Source organism: Canis lupus, chromosome 4, assembly GCF_011100685.1.
Source record: "Canis lupus familiaris isolate Mischka breed German Shepherd chromosome 4, alternate assembly UU_Cfam_GSD_1.0, whole genome shotgun sequence".
Taxonomy (NCBI): Eukaryota; Metazoa; Chordata; class Mammalia; order Carnivora; family Canidae; genus Canis; species Canis lupus.
Window position 1 is genome coordinate 10,632,098 of NC_049225.1, and position 6,490 is coordinate 10,638,587.

Consider the following 6,490-nt stretch of genomic DNA (forward strand, 5'->3'; position numbering starts at 1 on the left):
CGTGACAAGCTGAACACCAGCTGAGCAACAGCCATGAGAAACAGCAGCTTTGATGCATGGATCCGTCCACAAGACAAGCAGAGGCAACCCACCAGGGACCACCTCCCATGTGAGCTGTTACCTGCCCTGCATCTTGTCTGCCACCTTTGCCCCCTGTCCATCCATGGCCTTTGTGATGCTGCACTCTGACTCTGTGACCTCACTCACATAACACCGTAGGGGTGAGCTGGGTGTGATCCTTCTACAGTGGTAGCCACCTGTGAGGGGGGCTGCTCCGTGAAGCATCAGCATGTGGCACACCCTCAGACATCAGAGCCATTCACCTTCCTTTTCCTCTGTCCTAAAACCATTCATGTAATGAGAACCCACAATTGTGCACATCACAAAAGGAGACACAGAAATTAACAAAAAATTGGCCCAGCTGGTTTGTTTTGGAGACTTGGGTTTGGAATAGACCTCTACATGGGGTTTTACTGCATCTTAGGAAGCCAAAGATGTATTCAAGGGGTGTGATTGGTTCTGTGTGTCTGCTTGGCCTGTTATTTAATTAAGCACTAATCTAGGCATTTCTGTGAACATATTTAGTGGATGTGGTTAGTGTCTACAATCACTTGACTTTAGAATCAACCTCAGTAATGTGGGTGGGCCTTATCTAATCAGCTGAAGACCTTAAGGTCTTCTGCCCCAAGACGGCAAAATTGACTCCTGCCTGTTTCCAGCCTGCCAGGTTGCTTTACAGACTTCAGAGCTACCATCCCATGCATCAAGGGTAGTGGCCCTGCTGGGCACCACTTCCTGTGGTAAGTGAGGTTTATTGTTTTATGCTCAGAAAGGGCCCCAGTCCCATCCAGAAACCAGACAGACCATATAGCCAGTCTCATCTCAACCTACTAGAGTCCCTCACAATGCCACCCTTTTCACTGTGGTTTTCATCAACAAACAGGTGAACCAGATTTTACCTCAGTAGACAGCACGATCTGCTGATGGCTTACTCTTGACTCAACCCGGTAGGGGGTGCAGAGTCTTAAAGTGTTCCTTTTTTTTTTTTTTAAAACACATCATGGCCACTGGTGTGAGATGAGGAGCAAACCAGGGGCCAAAGATCAGCAGATCTAGGTGTGAGGCCCAGCTGTAATGTTTACTACCTGTGCAAACTCAGACCTCAGTCTTAGCATCTATAAAATGGGAAGATTACCTAACTCACAGAGATGCCGTGAGGCTTAAGAAAGTAAAGGTACATAAAGCATTTTGAGAACTTTTATAAAGAATATAGAAGCTAATTATGAATTAAATGAATTATTTTCTTTTTTTTTAATATTTTTATTTATGATAGTCACACACACAGAGAGAGAGGCAGAGACACAGGCAGAGGGAGAAGCAGGCTCCATGCACCGGGAGCCTGACGTGGGACTCGATCCCGGGTCTCCAGGATCGCGCCCTGGGCCAAAGGCAGGCGCTAAACCGCTGCGCCACCCAGGGATCCCTAAATGAACTATTTTCATGACTTTACATCTGTCTAGGAATAAACCCCACATAGCAAACCATTTAGGAAAAAAACAAACAAACGTTTCTAAGCTGTGCTGCTTGCAAGGAGCTGTTTCTTAGCACATGTACATAGAACTGTGAGTCTTAATGTATTACTGCCCTTTCCAGATGCCCAAGTCCCTGAAGGTTGAGGGAGTCAGCTGGGCTCTATGACCTCATGGTCCCCACTTTTTACCTATGGCTGGTGGGAAGGATCAAATGGCATCAGTCCATTTGCATGGCTGAGCCCTCCTTCAAAGTTTCTTCTTTGTCTCCTAACACTTTGTACTTAGTCCAACGCAGACTCTGTGCACTGAATTTTGGATAGGAAACAACCAAGTCACAGACTTATAGGAACCTGTGTCTGGAGCCCTGTAATAATCTGCCCACGGACAGTTATTCATAGTGTGAACCTGGCGTTGACCTCACTTTTTAGGGCAGCAGGGAGATGAAAACATCAGCTTAGGGGTATTTCCAGATTATTTGCTTTTGCCCTATTCTGTGCGCTTCACAGAAGTCTGTTCTGTTTGCTGCCCTGCCCCTCTGCTCAGAACAGGTCACTATGGCTCTACTTTAGGTATTCCCCAACCTCACACCTCTACACAGCCAGAAGAACAGTGAGAACTCAGGCCTCCAAATTCTGCTCTCAGAGCCCTAGGAGTTGGGGGACTCGAGGGGGGTGCAAGCCCTGCATCTGTGGAGTTCAAGGAAGCTTCAGGTATGAGATGTGAAAAGAAGCAAGCAAGCTGGCAGGGTCAAAGCTAGGTCTCTCCCCTGTCAGTGTGCAACTCAACCTTCCGGAACCTCTAATTCCCCCTTACCCTAGATGAGGGTGACATGATCTACCTGTATATGTGTCATAAAGATCTTAAAAGCTCCAATGAACAATGCCTGATACACAGGAGATGCTTAGTAACATTGTTATTATTCTTTTTCCAGTACTGTGATCCAACTTAAGCAAAGAAAGAAGGAAATAGATAGATTTGCTGTCCAGACAACCAAGGCAGGAGGCAGAGGGATCACACACCACACATGGTTCTTTGTAATCTGTCCAGGATTCCCTCCCAGTTTTTTGGACAGAAAGGAAGGGACCCTGCAGTTTAGAAGCAAAGGGAAGGTGGGAATCTTTGGGTTTATTTAGTTAGATACAAAATACCTGGGATGTGGCTTCTTCTGCCAGTGGCTGTACACAGTCATTTGTGATTTTGAGGCCAGGTAACTGGCATGTCCTGAACTTGGGGCCCCAGTCTCTGGCATTTAACTACAAATCACATGGAGAAAGGCCAGGCTGCAGGTAAGTCTTCTCTGCCTTGAAAGCCAAAATGGGCCTTCTAACGTAGGGTGCTCTGTTAGAGCCCTCATTGCTCTAGAGAGCACCAGCTGCCTCAGGGTTATTGGGAGGATCAAGAGCAAATAAACCCAGAGGAAGGGCTGGTGCAGAGAATGTGTCAGGTGAGTACGCACCACAGCATCCTTGCTCCCCCTCCCACCACTGCGTACAGGTGAGCATGCTGGGCCATTGGAGACTTTCCTAAGATAGCACTCCTAGCGAATGGTGTCTTCCTTACAAATGACAGCTTACCAAGTGCCTCCCTTCCCCAAGACTCCACGTCCTGAGGTCACAAAGGCATGCAGGCTTGTTGCCCTCCTTCCCTCACCAAGCCCCCATATACCCCCTCCACACCCCACATCTCTGCACCATGTTGGATGACCTTCCCAGTGCAAGGTGTATCGCCAAATGGAGCAGGTTGCCATGGCTTCTTCCTCATCCCCAAGGGTACAACAAGTCCTAAATATCTAGCAGGCAAAGATTTGATGCCATCTCTGAGCAGAGTATGTTTCTCAGAAGGAAAACAAGAGTTGCTATTTGCTGAATGGGCTAAATGAAAGAGGTGGCCTGTGACGTGCAGGACCAAGTGATTCAAAGAACGAGAGAAAAGAGTGTGGCCATAAAGCTATAGAGGAGCCAGGTCTGTGACAGGAACCAAGAGTTAAAGTCATATCTGTGGTTTAAAAACTACCTTGAAGGGCTTTCCGGTCGGTAGATCTCAGGAAAGGTGAGAGGAGGGACGGGTCTCACAGGTGTCATTCACTCATTCCACAGATATTCACTGAGTCCTTGGTGCCTAGGAGCTCAGAATAATATCAAGGTGAATGAGATTGTAGGGCTTCTGGCCTCATGAGGTTTACATTCTGGCTTGGGGTAGGCAGCATACATCAAACAAGGAAATTAAATTAAACAAATAAATTACATAAAAGAAGGTTTCATGCTGTGGAAATTGCTGCAAGCACTATGCTTGAGGGTGGGCCATATAGGGTGCTTAGAATTAAGCTGATTTCTGAGAAAGCTTGAAATAAAATGAATTACTATACACAACTGGTTAAAACACACACACACACACACACACAGTCCACATACATAAATCCAGATTTCAGTACTCTAAGAGGTTTATGGCTCTAGAATAAATTATACTGTATAATTTAAAGTTAATCTGTAAAGTTAATTGGTTTTAAAAAGCTTTTTAACAACTTCCAAGTGAGAGATCAATTCTACATTCTACAACACTCTGATGAGAAGCTATATCTTGAAACATTATACACAACCAGACAGCACCCCTTTAGAGATGTTTCTGAGGAGCCAGCGAGTGTTAGCAGGTGTCAGGCGCCTGTGGACAAATGCATATAGAGAGAGCCAGGTTAAAGGAAGTCACTCCAAATCAGTGGAGTTACAAAACCAGGTTACAAAACCAGGAACTCGCTGGAGGAAGCCCAAATAAAGACTAACATTATTTGAGCAATGGGTGTGCCCTATAGACCCCAAGGGCCAGAAGTAGTGACAAGCCCATGAGGGACTAGAACTAGGAATTGGAGGTTTTCCAGAATTGAGAACTCATCTTCTCAGAGGCCATGTGATTATTGCTTAAATGTAATTATTGCTTAAATGTAATGTGTTTACAATACTAGTCGTCTGTAGGATTGCTTTTTCATAATGTTTTATTGTGCTAAAATATACATAACACAAAATTAGTCCAAGTGACCTCAACTATTTTTAATTCCAACATCCCTGCCATGTTTGGTTCTGATGCTTGCTCTGTCTCTTCTGATCGCATTTTTCCCTTTTGAAATGGCTTGTCATCTTTCTCAATAGCCAGAGGTGCTGGACCATGCTGCAGACAGGCTCCTAGCATGGTCTCGATGCAGTATCAGGAGGGAGGTGCTCAGTAGTCCTGTGACTAGGTCTCGGCCCCTTAGTGAGCCTGTCTTTGGGCGGTGAGCCTCAGGCGTGCATCTCAGTGTTCTTCTTGCCCTTAGGTGGACGGGATGGCTAGCATGGGCTGGAGTAGGCAATTTCGCTTCTCCCATGGGCAAAGCTAGAGCTGGCTGCAGCTGGCTGCTGGATGCTTCCCTTACCCAGGTCAGTTACCCTAGCAGGTAGTGCCCCAGCAGGTTAGCCTCTGATTAACTAGTTTCTCCCGAGGGTAAGCCTTGTTAAAAGAAGAATAGAATGTTCTGGCATATTTTAGGTTGCTTCCCTGCCTCTACCCCCAAAGCCCAAGGGATTCTCCTCCAGGATTTACTGCCAGAACCTGGTGAGACCCTGCAGGTAAACTTCAAGATATGGTGGAGGTCCTCCAAGGACTGCATCCCCTGGAGGTTTCACTCTCAGAGTTGTGAGCACTGAGCCTCCAGCAATTCATCAACTGCCCTTCGGGTTTCCCCACCCAGGCACTTGTTCCCACTGTGGTGGTTTCTACTTTCAGTCTCTACTCCAGGAAGCGAGTACTCCTTCTATTGGCCTGATGGTCTCTCCAAGCTTGAACAAAATGGCTTGCCCTGTGTCCTCCCTACGTGGATCCAAGAATAGCTGTCGATTTTTCAGTCCCTTCAGCTTTTAACTTGTTCTTGGGTGGAGAGGTGACTTCCAAGCTCCTTCTGTGTGGAACCAGGAACGATTTTAATCATTTTTAAGTCACAATCCAGGTGCATCAAGTACATTCACAGTGCTGTGCAACCATTACCACTATCTATTCCCAAAACTTCATTATCTTAAGCAGAAACTCTACTGCTCTGCAGTAATAGTGCTGTTATGATCATTGACATACTACAAGTACGTCTGAGCCCCTGATTTCAGTTCTTTGAGGCATATGCTTAGAAGTGGAATTCTACATTTAGCTTTTTGAGGAACTGTCATACTATTTTCCACATGGAGTATACTACCATTTTGTATTCATCTCAGTAATGTACAGGGGTCCCAATTTCTCCACATCCTTGTCAACATTTGTTTTCCATTTTTGTTTGTTTGTTTTTTAATTATAGCCATCCTAGTAGGTATGAAGTGGCATTTTGTTGTGGTTTTAATTTGCATTTTCCTAATGGCTAATAACATTGAGTACCTTTTCATTTGCTTTTTGGCCTTTTATATATATTCGCTGGAAAAAAATATCTATTCAGTCCTTTGTCCATTTTTTTTAACATGAGTTGTTTGTATTTGCTGCTGTTGTTGTTGAGTTGTGGGATATTCTGAATATCGAACCTTTATCAGATATACATTTTACAAATATTTTTTCCCATTCTGTATGTTGTCTTTCCACTTTCTTGATAATGGCTTTTGATGCAAAAAAAGTTTTAATTTTGATGAAACTCAATTTATCTTTTTTCTCTTGTGCTTTTGGTGTCATATCTAAGAATCCATTGCCAAATCCAAAGTCATGAAGGTTTATCCCTGTTTTCTTCTAAGAGTGTTGCCATTTTAGTTCATATATTTAGATATATTAACCATTTTGAGTTAATTTTTGTAAAAGTGTGAGGTCAGTGTCCAAATTCGTTCTTTCGCATGTGAATATCCATTTTTCCAATACCATTTATTGAGAAAACTTCCCTCTCCCCATTGAATGGCTTTGGCACACTTGCCAAAAATCACCGGAGCTTAAGGTTTATTTGTGAGGGTTTATTTCTGGGCTCTTGA